At 40.7% G+C, this 13,429-nt stretch overlaps 1 protein-coding gene and 1 long non-coding RNA gene across 7 annotated transcripts in view; one reads left to right on the forward strand and one right to left on the reverse strand.

Moving 5' to 3' along the window:
* PEAK1 (pseudopodium enriched atypical kinase 1) overlaps positions 1–13,429 on the reverse strand; it is a 79,404-nt gene that overhangs the window by 40,675 nt on the left and 25,300 nt on the right. The gene's annotated exons all lie outside the window — the stretch shown is intronic.
* LOC307224719 overlaps positions 1–13,429 on the forward strand; it is a 215,602-nt gene that overhangs the window by 27,621 nt on the left and 174,552 nt on the right. The gene's annotated exons all lie outside the window — the stretch shown is intronic.

Raw genomic sequence — 13,429 nt, forward strand, 5'->3', positions numbered from 1 at the left:
CTGATTCATTTAGTGAGCAATATAGACAAGTGTGTGCTACAGTCATCTGAGTGTGCAATGGCGCCAGCCTATCAACTGCCTTTATATCATTAGATGCTTCGTGTCAAAGCATGGTTTATGTTGTTTTTCTTTTACTGGGAATGTTGAACACTTATCGTTTCACCTGTTTGGGAGGAGTTTGCCCACTATCAGCATACTCCAGAATGTGCTGCAGGCACCACAGCTCAACCCTGACAGCTCTTCATAAAGGTAAAGGTAAAGGTACCCCTGCCCGTACGGGCCAGTCTTGACAGACTCTGGGGTTGTGCGCCCATCTCACTCAAGAGGCCGGGGGCCAGCGCTGTCCGGAGACACTTCCGGGTCACGTGGCCAGCGTGACATTGCTGCTCTGGCGAGCCAGAGCTGCACACGGAAACGCCGTTTACCTTCCCGCTGGTAAGCGGTCCCTATTTATCTACTTGCACCCGGAGGTGCTTTCGAACTGCTAGGTTGGCAGGCGCTGGGACCGAGCAGCGGGAGCGCACCCCGCCGCGGGGATTCGAACCGCCGACCTTTCGATCGGCAAGCCCTAGGCGCTGAGGAATAGGAGGCAATTGTGAGAGTTTTGCCTTTCATCAGCACTTCTAAGAAAAAGAGAAACCAAACTATGTTTCACCATACTGCATTCAGGCCATTACAAAATAATCAATTAAGATTTGCCCATAGAAAAAAGCAAATATTGTAAGAATGTATAAATCACAAAAGGGTGCATAAATGTAAACGTCCTTGACAAATCTTCTCAATGCCTAATTTATACTACATGCATTTCATTCTATGATTCACTTGCCTTCTATCAACAAACACTTTGGGTGTTACCTACAGAAGCTTTGTGAAAATTGTTTTCCATGCCTGCAGATGTTGTTGAAACCAAAGGGTACTTGTGTTTCCAAAAATGACCACATTCAGGAACTCTCCAGATTGACTGAGAACAATGTGCCTTGATATGCTCAGGTGTTTTAATAAAGAATAAATGATTGCATGGGCCACAAATCACTCCAGAAAATCACTGACATGAATATAAATATAGAATATGCGATGGTGAAGGGAATATAACTCATGTTGATCCCTCTGAAGTAAGCTACTACATTTATTCCTATACAGTGTTCCAAGTGGGGGAAATGTCTAAATGCATCTCATAGGAGCCTTCTCTTTATAAAATTCATTGAATAATTTCTACATTTCTATGGCTAGAGCAGGCAGTACTTTGGGTGATATCCAACTTAACTGGTCTACTCTGAGTATGACTAATGTTAGGTATCACCCTTTGTATTTAAATGCTATTTACCCACATCAGTAAGTGTCATACTAAGTTGTTATATATTGTTAACTAAACTAACATACAGTAGATAAACTATTACAATTTCTTCCATTGCTTCTGTTATAAAACTGAGCTATAAATAGTTATAACTATTGCAGAGAGCAAGAAGAACCAGTGAATTACTTCTTTTTAGATTATTAATAAAGGCTAACATCAAGTGAGCGGGACGCAGGTGGCGCTGTGGGTTAAAGCCTCAGCGCCTAGGGCTTGCCGATCGAAAGGTCGGCGGTTCGAATCCCTGCGGCGGGGTGAGCTCCCGTTGCTCAATCCCAGCTCCTGCCAACCTAGCAGTTCGAAAGCACGTCAAAGTGCAAATAGATAAATAGGTACCGTTCCAGTGGGAAGGTAAACGGTGTTTCTGTGCGCTGCTCTGGTTCGCCGGAAGTGGCTTAGTCATGCTGGCCACATGACCCGGAAGCTGTACGCCGCCTCCCTCGGTCAATAAAGCGAGATGAGCGCCACAACCCCAGAGCCGTCCACGACTGGACCTAACAGTCAGGGGTCCCTTTACCTTTACGTAACATCAAGTAAAGTGGTAGGAATAGGAAAATGAAAATGGTAGAAATAAATCTCTCTTTAAAAGACAACAATGGAAAGCTAGCCAATTCAGGTAATATAATGGAGATGAGGGACACAGTCCAGTGGTAGAGAAATGCTTTGCATATATAATGTTCAGGATTCAATCCCTGGTATCTCCAGGTGCCAAGAAAATAGCTCTGCCTGAGACCATGAATAACCACAGCCAGCTGGGATAGACAAGACTGGGGGAGATGGGCCAATGATCTTACAGCACAAGGCAGCTTCATGTTTCAAGAGGACCTCTTCTTTCAGACAGGGGAAAGCCATTACAGAATGGAAGCAGAGAGAGATGAAAGGAGGATTGTTGCTTATCATTAGAGGTGTAAAGGCCCAGGGGGAAAAATTGAAAATATTCAGAGGGAAGTTTGTTCTTTCCCCCTTCAAAACCTTTGTCTTTTTCCAGGAAAAGAATATGTATTATGAAATGTGAAAGAGCAGAGAAGCTTGTTTCAGTCTACACAAACCTTCAATTTTTAGAAGTCCATGATAAATATTATGACAAATACGAAAAAGCTGAAACTGATCATGATAGTTCAGAAAAGAAGAATGATTAAATTTAATGTAACATTCATTGTCTCTCCCCTGCCACACTTTTTCTCTGAATATTTCATGTCTGCTTGATACTGAAGGACTGAAAATTAAAGTTTTCAAAATTCATAATACCGTATTTTTTTTGCTCCATAAGACGCACCTAGTTTTTAGAGGAGGAAAACAAGAAAAAAATATTCTGAATCAAATGTTGTACTAAACTATTTAATAACCTACTGGTATATCATAATAATATTTCAACCATGTAAAGTAAACAGCAGTCAACAGTGGCATGAAGAAACTTTTAGAAGACATCTGAAGGCAGCCCTGTTTAGGGAAGCTTTTAATGTTTAATAGGTTATTGTATTTTATTGTTCTGTTGGAAGCCACCCAGATGGGCTGGGTATAAATAATAATAATAATAATAATAATAATAATAATAATAATTTATCCCCTAGTAAGGGGAGCAGGCAATGGAAATATATGAGCTTCCCATGTTGAGTCCCTTAGATCAAAGGACTGTATGGTTGGCCCTACACAATTATTTTAATAAAGCCAAAACAAGTGGGACTTTCTTCCTTTTTGTTCATTGCCGAGAGCTCTGGGGGCTTTCATATTTGGGAGGAATGAGGGAGAAATCCGATTTAATTCCCGTTTAAAGTCAAACCTACCTAATTGACACCTTCGTACACAACACAAGGACCAAACCACAGCCACACTTCAAATTTCCCATTTCTGCAAAGGAAGGCACTACTGTCCCAGCAAGACCAGTGGCGGAGGGAAGGTCTTGCGTGGTGGCACGTCGCCTGTGGGGATGTGGGACGTCGCCCACACGAGCATCATCTCAAGGGGGTGGTGCGCGCGCGCCCATCAAAATGGGGTGGCCAAGCATGGGGGAGGAGGGATTACATGGCTCCCGCTGTGCTTGCTTTACACCCATGTAAGCGGCTCTTGTCCCGCTTTGCTGCTTTAAAGTGAGCCATGGAGGAGGGAAGGGAGGGGAGCCATGGCTCCTGTCCGCCCCTCCTCCGTGCAGCATTTGCTTCATAAGACGCACAGACATCTCCCCTTACTTTTTAGGAGGAAAAAAAGTGTATCTTATGGAGCGAAAAATACGGTAATTTGCTCTGGAGGTCCATTCTTAAGCTGAAATCGTTCTTATCCTGAGTTGCGCTTTTGCTAACGGGGCCTCCAGCATGCGATTTCCGTTTGCATCCTGGGGCAAAGTTTGCAACCAGGAGCAGCTACTTTCGGGTTAGCGGAGCTTGTAACCTGAAGCGTTTGTAACCAGATGCATTTGTAACCAGAAGTGCCAGTGTAATGCTGATGGTTTTGTATGTTTTTATTGCCCACTCCTCATAAACTGGCAAAGCCACATAAGTGCTAGGTTCCTTCGTCAGTTCAGAAGCTTGTAGCTCCATTTGCAATAATTCTTTTAAAAAAGGAAATGAAAGAAATCCAATTCACAATTATTGTCTGAATAAACTGTACTTTAGAATGTATGAACCACCTGCTGGATCGGGCCATTGACCCATCTAGTCCAGCCTTCTATTCTCACAGTGGCCAACCAGATGCCTGTGGGAAACCCTCAAACAGAACCTGAGTGCAAAGGCCTTCTCCCCCTCCTGTGGTTTCCAGTGACTGGTCTTTAGGAGGAGACTGACCATGGAGGCGGAGCAAAGCCATCATGGCTGGTAGCCATGGATAACCTCTATGTGGATTAGGTATACACAAGGACTAAAATGAGTTGCTAGGCAGTAAAGACACCCAGTTACATGTGTCTACATAGAAATGAGACCAGGCATTTCAAAGAATGAAGAGTACAAAGGCACTTCAATACAGCATGGCATATTCCCGTGCCCAGATATACAATTTCCTTACATAGCTTCCATGGAAATCCCTTGGAACATTTTTAAACATACTCCAGGGCACACATATTCAGCTCCTTCAAGTGCCAGTTAAGTAACTGCATGCTGACTGGGAAGATGACAAGTTTGAAAGCTAGTCACTGCTTGTTCACTGTGTGTCAGAATACTAAAGTGTTCCCAAAAAGGGAGCAATGATAATAGTAGTGAACACCCAATTGATTCTAGATGATAAAATCATTGATACTGAACAATAGCAGAATGTGATATACCGTATTTTTTGCCCTATAGGATGCACCGGCCCATAGGATGCACCTAATTTTTTTTTTGGGGGGGGGGAAATAAAGGAAAAAAATTTATTTCCCCCCCCCCAGCCGCGGGGGAAGCCCCAGCTTTTAAAAACGCACCTACCTAGTTTTTAGAGGAGAAAAGGATATCTGCCCGAAGCGCGGGGTGCTCTGCTTCAACGCGCCCCGCGCTCCGGGCAGCAGGCTGCTATCCGCAGCCTAGGGAGCCTTGCGGGAACTCCCGCGGGCTCCCCAGGCTTGTGGATAGCTTCCTGAAGCCTGGAGAGCGAGAGGGGTCGGTGCGCACTGACCCCTCTCGCTCTCCAAGCTTCAGCGAAAGCCTGCATTCGCCCCATAGGACGCACACAGATTTCCCCTTCATTTTTGGAGGGGAAAAAGTGCGTCCTATAGGCCGAAAAATACGGTATATACAAAGCCTCTTCTAAACAAAAAAGATTGCACAGAAACCACCGAGAGGGAATGTGTCTCACTCTTAGTTATAACTTAGTTAAAACTCTTAGAAAAAACAATTGGTATTTTACTGAAAATTGCTAAACTGAAGATGGGAAGAGAGAAACTGGACTGAGTTTATTCCCTGTTCAGTAAAGCAATAACTTCCGTAATATTAGTCCTGATTTGTAGTCATAACAACATTATCAGAGAAGAGGCTGTTCCAGCAGAGTAATATATAGTATTTGTATTACAATTCACTTGTTTATTTTTGGCTTTGATAGAAAAGATTATTTTTGTTATGAATAATCACAGAATGATTTACTTTTAGATCATTCTAACTTGCTTCACTTAGTTATGGCAGCTCTGAATGATTAGAAAATCTTATTCACATGCCAGTCACAGATATGTACTTGATAGTTTTGGCTGGGAGAGGGAGAAGAAAATGGAAAAGGTACTTTAATTTAAAATGCTGATTTACTATTAGAATTTCACAACAAATGGCCCGTATGAGTGCATCTATAATAACTTGTGCAGGCAAAAATTCAAAGATTCTCAAACATGCTAGCTTCTAATTACTACGACCCATTGAGTATCAAGTAAGAAATATTCAGCTATTCCTACATAGAGTTTTCTGTTAGAATGCTTAGGAGAAATACCACTTCATGCTTATGGATGAATTCATTTCATGTTGTTTTTAATGGTGGGATAAGTAAATGCAGGTTAGCCAGAGTATTTCGCAACACTTCATAATCTCAGGGTTACTTCAAACACTAACAACTTTACTTCACAGAAATTCACATCAAGTACTACTTCTCAGGGTTGCTTCAAATACCATTCTGAGTACTACTTCAAATGCACTTCTATGAAGGCAGAGCAACAGAGGCATGGGACAGAGGGAGTGAACTCTTGGGCGAATGGAGCAAAATTGAAGCCCCAGTGGTGTCCAGGGAAGGCAGCACTTGGGCCAGGCCCTTCCTGCTGTCCCAATCTTTTCCTTTCTCTCAGCCCCTACCTGTCCTGCTACACGCAGCATGTCCCCTCCGGCTGCTGCAGCCAGAAGTTGAATGGGGAGGAATTTCTCCTCCCACACTCTCAGCACCATCAGTGGCAATTTTAATCTAAAATCTTAGGTGCAGTATACTGCACCCAGAATTCATAAACTGCTCACGCTAATGAAATTCCCTTTTGCAAAACGTGCCCAGTTCTATGTGAGTTTTGAACATTCTTTTCTTGTTGGATTTGTCTGGGTTATTTGTGGGGCATAGGAATTCTTTCATATATTTTTTTTCAAAATATAGTCTGGCCCCCCACAAGCTCTGAGGGACAGTCAACTAGCCCTCTTTTGCTGACCCCTGGTGTAGCAGCTTCCTGAAGCCTCCCTGCCTTTACCACAAGCCCTGAGGACTCTATTATCAAACGCAATCAAATTTGGCAATTGGTGGTTGTCCTAGAAGTTATTTTTCTTTTCTTTTTGCACAGGCACGGATAGTTTACAGAGGTGCCTGTCAGTCCACAATCTAAATCAATCTTACAATATACAGTAATAGGTCATTCCTGAAGTTTCCCTGGGTTTCAAGAGCTTTTTGTTGCATGGCACAGTAAACTATTACAGCAGAGAGCTGCTGCCAATGTAGAAACTCTCTTTGGATCCTGGTGATGTCTTAATGCTTGCAAACAGACTCCTATTACATTCATTCAATAATTCCATTCAGTTCAAAGCTTATGGTTATGCAAATTTAAGACTGAATATTAATACAGGAATACTTTCACTACAGTGAAAAGAGCAGTTCAGTCATTTTGAATTTTTCTCACTATCATGAAAATTACTTTAGAAATGAAAATTACTTTTAGCAACATATGGACTAAACTCATGATTTTATAGTATTATTATTATTATTTATAGATCAAAGCTAACCCCGCTGCCCCTGCCTCACAGTCACACACAACGGAAGAAAGGGGCGGAAGTGAGGAAACAAGAAAACAGCAGAGAGAAATATTTTTTACTATTTTTTATCTTTATATAGAAAACAGACCAGAAAAGAAGTGGGAACAACACAAAATGGTGATTGGGAGGCAGAGATGATGGAGAACGGGGAAGAGCACAAAATGGCAATCAGAACCAGAGGGAGAGAGGGGGAGAGAAGGAGAGCAACAGAACAGCCAATGAACAGCAACTGACACTCAAGAGTGATCGGAATGAGAAAAAAAGGCAAAACTAAAATCGTGAAAAAGAGATGAATGAATTGCCTGAGAGAAAGCTGCAAGAATGGGAGTGTAAATAAATGGGTGTGTGTGAGTCTTTGATGGAGGCAGAAGAGACTGCAGTGAAACATGGGGGTTCCTGCCTCCCATGACACACTATGTACTAGCCTTTACTGCTTGACAGGCCCTAAAGCCCAAACCAGCAGGTTCAGATCTCATGGTTTTATACACTGAATAAGATTTTTATTGAAGTTTTTCATAATACACTAAGATAACAGCTACAAAAAATATAAATAAGTAGCATACACAGTTCTCTCTTAAGTAGCTCCTCCCAGTATTCACTTGGGATCTTTCCTTTCTCCTCCCAGCCTCTTACCCTGGGATACCAACACTTCCCTGTTCTCCCATCCAGAGTCCTCCATCAACCACCTACCACCCCACGAGCATGCATTCCCTGGACCCTAATAAAGACCCCAGACATAGGACTCCAAAGAAAAAGGAAAAATAGGAAAACAAAGAAGAGAGACAAAAAAGAGGGGGGGAATGAAAAGAAACAATAAGAAGAAAAGAAAGAGAAAGGGAGAGAGAAAAAATAAAGGACAAAACACAAAAGGGGGAAAACATTATTATTCTTATAGATCAAAGCTAACAAGTTATATAAATAGTAAATACCATGTGGTTATTTATTTATTTATTTATTTATTGCATTTATACCCCACCTTGTTCCCCATGATTCTCCTCCTCCCCATTTCATCCTCACAAGAACCCTGTTAGGCCAAGACAGAGAATGACTGACCCAAGGTCACCCAGTGAGCTTCATGGCTGAGTGATGACTTGAACCCGTGTTCCAGGTCCTAGTTTGACACTCTAACTGCTATACCACACTGGGTCTTGTAGAACACAATATCCCAATATGCAACAAAACCCCCTCAAATACTGGACTAAAACAGGACAATGTAAATATTAATAGTATCCATTAAATTTGCCCATACCTGGCCATAACTAAGTACAGTAGTACCTCGGGTTACAGACGCTTCAGGTTACATACGTTTCAGGTTACAGACTCCGCTAACCCAGAAATAGTACCTCAGGTTAAGAACTTTGCTTAAGGATGAGAACAGAAATCACGCAGCGGCGGTGCAGCAGCAGCGAGAGGCCCCATTAGCTAAAGTGGTACTTCAGGTTAAGAACAGTTTCAGGTTAAGAACGGACCTCCGGAACGAATTAAGTACGTAACCAGAGGTACCAATGTAGAAGCAAAATTTTACACTGTTAGAAAATGCACACAACTAAATTGTTTTATTATTAAAATTCTAAGGCTCTTGTACTTTCCCCCGCTATTACATAAACACCACCAGCATTCAGTGTCCAATTATTACCATTTAGCTTCTGAAATAATAAACTAATTATTATGGGAAGATGTTAAAATTTCATTAAACATTGTCTGACACTAGGTAGCACTGAGTTGACTTGATGAAATTGGAAATAAGCAGCAAATAAAGCCTTACAACCCAGTCTAAGAATAAAGATTACACAAATTCCCTGTATTGCTCACTCATTAGTGCTCTTATGCATCAGTAGTTTTAAGTGCCTATAAAATAACCATCTAATTCAATCTTATTTTATCATAGTTTTTTGTGTTTTTCTTCTGAGCAACTTTATGTAGCTAACACCGATAACATAAGAGTTTTGAAAAGGTATGTTAAGCTACTTCTTCCTTTCCCAAAAGAAGGACCCATACACACTGAAATGCCGGCCAGCTTCAGTTCTATTGACATCCTCCACTATGGTTTCATTGTCATACTGATGGAAATACAGTATTGCCAACCGTTGATTCCCCAAGGCAGCTCTTCCAGGTGAGTCACACATATCAAAGTATGTATGGAAACAGAGTATCATAAATTAAACTTAGGACAAATCCAATCAAACATAGCAGAGCAACAGGCTCTGGAGGACACATGCGGTGATGAGTCAGAGTGTGGCGCATGTGCGCATGCATGCATACAATCCCTCTCATGTGCACACACAGATTCACTCACAGGGAGGACAAAAGGATTAAACCCACCCTTCATATCTTTCTTCCCATCCCTCCCTTCTTCGTCTTTCCATCTGGACAGATTCTCTTGGCCAGCTTGCAAGGTGCATGAACAGAAGAAGGTTTGGCTGAGAGACAGTGACTAGTACAAGGTCACAAAGTGAATTTTGTCATTGATTTTAACTCTGATCTCTTAGTCCTAGCCTGGACAAAAAGATGTAGAGGCAAATAAGCTGGGGAGAGAGGAATAATATTTTCTCATAGGTCTGGAAATTTATGAGGGCTGTGTGGCACCTTTTTAAACTAACCAATTCATACTGGAATCTTGTACATACTTACCAGGGAACAATCCTTATGGAATTCAGTGGGACTTACTTCTGAGTAGGGCTGGGTGATATCTGGTTTCCAACATCACAATACTGTATATCACCAGCTAAACATTGCAATATACTGATGTATCACAATGTCTGAAATAAGGATGGAGCTATGTAGAGGCATTGGCTGCCTTCCGTTTTCCTTGCATTGTGATTTTGCATAGCGCACACACACACACCATGATTCACGATATATTGCCAGCCCAAAAAATTATGAAACCAATATAACAATATGGATTTCAAACCAGTTTTGGACAATTTATCGATATATCACCCAGCCCTATTTCTGAGTACAGTTGTTGTGGCATGAATCCACATTAGCAATTGTGACAGCCTTTCTAAGCCAAGGTAAGAATATTTGGTGTTAAGCATTGATAAAACTGAAATGTTTAAGTATTCAGTATTTATTTGCAAAGGAGAAGGACAGGAAGAAGACAGGTGCTACACAACATTTATCCTAGAAGAGAAGCAACTGTGACAGCACAAAGCCCATTTGAATCAGAGTAAGACACTTTTCAGCATAGCTTGGTGCTGTTAGTAAAACTACAGTGCTTATGAGACATTTGAATCTCCAATCCTATTAGCTTTGGTCTTCTTTTAGCTACTAGCTATTGACTTTGGTCTCCTCTCTTACACAACTCTGGTCACTTTTCCTTATGACTGGAATTCCCCCTCCCTTTTCATTTCTATTTTTACCTACCATATTGTTTCACTCCTACAACCCAATTGCCACCAATGTGTCATAAGAAATATGTTGTATATAATAATCAATGTAACATTTCATAATTGGGAAAAAGGAGTCAATATAACTTCTGATTTATGGTATTGTCAGTAAACAGCATGCATTGCAGGCTAGAATTTTTGCTTTGAATGTGTGTCTGGCTAGTTTCTATAGCAACTGCACACTTCATTTTTCTCCTTAAAACAATTTTTACTGCTTCCATTTATACTTAGTTTTATTGATCATTATAGGGCTGAGAATGAGGGTTGTGCCTTTGTCAGTCCTGAATACAATATCAGTGGTTTTCTTCATTAGCCTCACTAGAAATAGTGCTGTTGCTGTTTTCAGAAGAACTAACTAGAATTACATTATAATGAATGTCAAACTGTATATAAGACACTGGAGGGAAGACAATAAGATCATAGAATTGTAGAGTTGGAACATCTAGTCCAACCTCCTGCAAAGCAGGAATGTGCAGCTGGCCCATACTTTTGGCCCATATGGGGATCAAATCCACAAACATGCCAGTAACTGAATCCCTGAGGCAGGTCTTCCAGATGAACCTTGGAATTTTCAACACACTCTTCTGTCAGGATTTCTGCTGCAGATTTAATTGGACAGTCCATCAAAATTCAGGACAAATACTTTTCTTCATCCCCCCATTTAAAAGGTATTAAAACAAGATTTTGAACTGTGATGCCCAGAAAGCTTTCTGTCCTTTGTTTTATATTTTAAGCTATCATATGATGAAATTGCCAATAACAGGGATTTCACAACAACTTTAACTGGCCAAGCTACACAAAAAAATTATGTGGTGCCACTCTAGTTTGTACCATTTAGAACCATTTAGAATCATTGTACCATTTGTACCATTTAGAACAGGAACTGCATATCTGAAAGCCAAGAATGGTAAGATAACTCCTTTAGGTTCCCAGCTTTTATTGTTGCTGATGAAACCAGAAAAGCATTTGAGTCAAATGGCTCAGAAACTGTTAAGAGAAGTGATCTTTCTGTTTTGTTTTGGTCTACAATATGTTTCTATGTTTAATATTTATTCTGAACAAGATGTTTTCTGAACAAGTAACATCCCCCCCTTGATAAAGTTGTTTTTTGTAACAGAGAGAGTATGCTCAAAAAGTTGCACTTAATTTCTGAGTAAGCCTTTACAGCTAGATATCAACAACTCAACAAAATATTTACTCTTATAACAATGTAGCATGCAAACTTGATTTTGTAAAAATCTTTTAATAATTATCTGTTGACATTTAGATTATCCTCAATAGGTTTTAAAAGTACCAAGGAAAATGTATCAGGGGAGAAGCATTTCCACATTATTCACTCAAAAGATACACAATTTCCATCTCAGCACATGCCTTCTGTCTTTATAAAGGACATTGGCAGTACACTAGAGAAGTAGATTAGATAAAGGAACAAGCAGCCTTGACGCCTCAGAAAAAAAAATCCTAGGATAACAAAGATTACATCTTTTTAATATCCATGCTAGATGTCCTCTGAATACAGAAATGAATAAAGGGGACTCATTAGCACACACTTTTCTCACAGTCAAAATTGGAACAGATTATTATTATTATTATTATTATTATTTAAATCTGGAAACAAAATTATCCAATTTAACACAATGGCGTAGTTCTCATATAGCACTAAGGCTAACCTTAACACAATGAGCAGATGTGCAGGTTCCTGGAGAGAAAATCAGGACTACAGTGCTTTATGCCTGGTCCTGCTTCTGTGCCAAGCTGTGGCTTGGCTTAGCATCATTTCAGGCAAACCACAAACCTGTGTTTGGATGCAGTTCTAAGCTAAACAATGAGAACTGCAACTGCAATCCTATATGTTGGCTAATTCACACTAAGCAATGGCTGTGCTGGGTCAGTGTTTCATATTCCTCACACTTCTTTTAATTCTGATTTGACAGGAGGTGTAAACCATGGTTTGCCATTCAGATGTAATAAATAATGATCTGCACTAAAGAATAAGCAACTAAATAAATTGAGTGCAAGGGGCTGAGGAAAGAACTACTGTCAGGCCTGGTCGTTGTCCTCTTCAGATCACCACACGAACACTTCTTGTTCTTTTATAAAACTTTTTATTGCGTATTAACAAAACAATCTTATAAACGGTTCTTAAATATTATTCCTCAGAGTCACTTCTTTCAGCTACCTTCTGAGCTCTGCTTCTCCGTGACCAGCCACTCTCAAAATGGCGAAGGCGCCCTTCCCTTTGTTTTCCTGCTCTTTTTTCTACCCTCCTGGCTAGAGCTGGCCTGTATCTCCCCTCCTCCAAATCTGAGCTAGAACTGAACCCTTGCCTTTCCTGGGAACAGCCGGTCCCTCCCGGTTGTTCCTCTTGCTCCCTTCTATTAGATTCACTGCTCTCCTTCCCCCCTTGGGGAATGCTTTCTCCCTCTGAGAAACTGGAAACTTCTAACTCTTCCCTGACAACTACAATCCTATGTATTGGGAGACTAGGAATGTTGCATCTGAATTAACTGTATCTTCCCAATGGAGGTTGTCTGAGCTTCAATATGTTTCTGAATTGCAAACTAAACCTTGCTAAAGTCCATTAATATAGGAGTAAAATAATGTAATCAAACATTGTTAAGCAGGTCAGGACATACTTTGCTTAAAAGGGATTATAAACACATGTTGTAATGTTCATTTAGATTTCACCCAGTGAGTCAAGTGGAAAAACTGTGTTCACCAGCAGAAAACCAACTGAAAAACATGTATCCAAAGGACACACACTCTTTCCCATTCCACAGCCTTCAGTTGTTGAAGAGGGAAAATATAATCTAAATAGTAGCCTTTTTATTTCCTGTCCAAATTATACAATGCATCAATGCAGCTGAGATAGTTCTGTTCAGAGAGCACTACTCAACCCTTCCCAAACCCTAGAGGAATTCGTCCCACACAGAAACATCTAGCACTTCATAAGCCAGAACAATCAACTACTTTTATTTAAATCTTAATCCAGGGCTACTGATAAATGGATAGAAAGGGTAGGGTTT

This window comes from Podarcis cretensis, assembly GCF_951804945.1.
Source record: "Podarcis cretensis genome assembly, chromosome: 9".
NCBI classification, from domain to species: domain Eukaryota; kingdom Metazoa; phylum Chordata; class Lepidosauria; order Squamata; family Lacertidae; genus Podarcis; species Podarcis cretensis.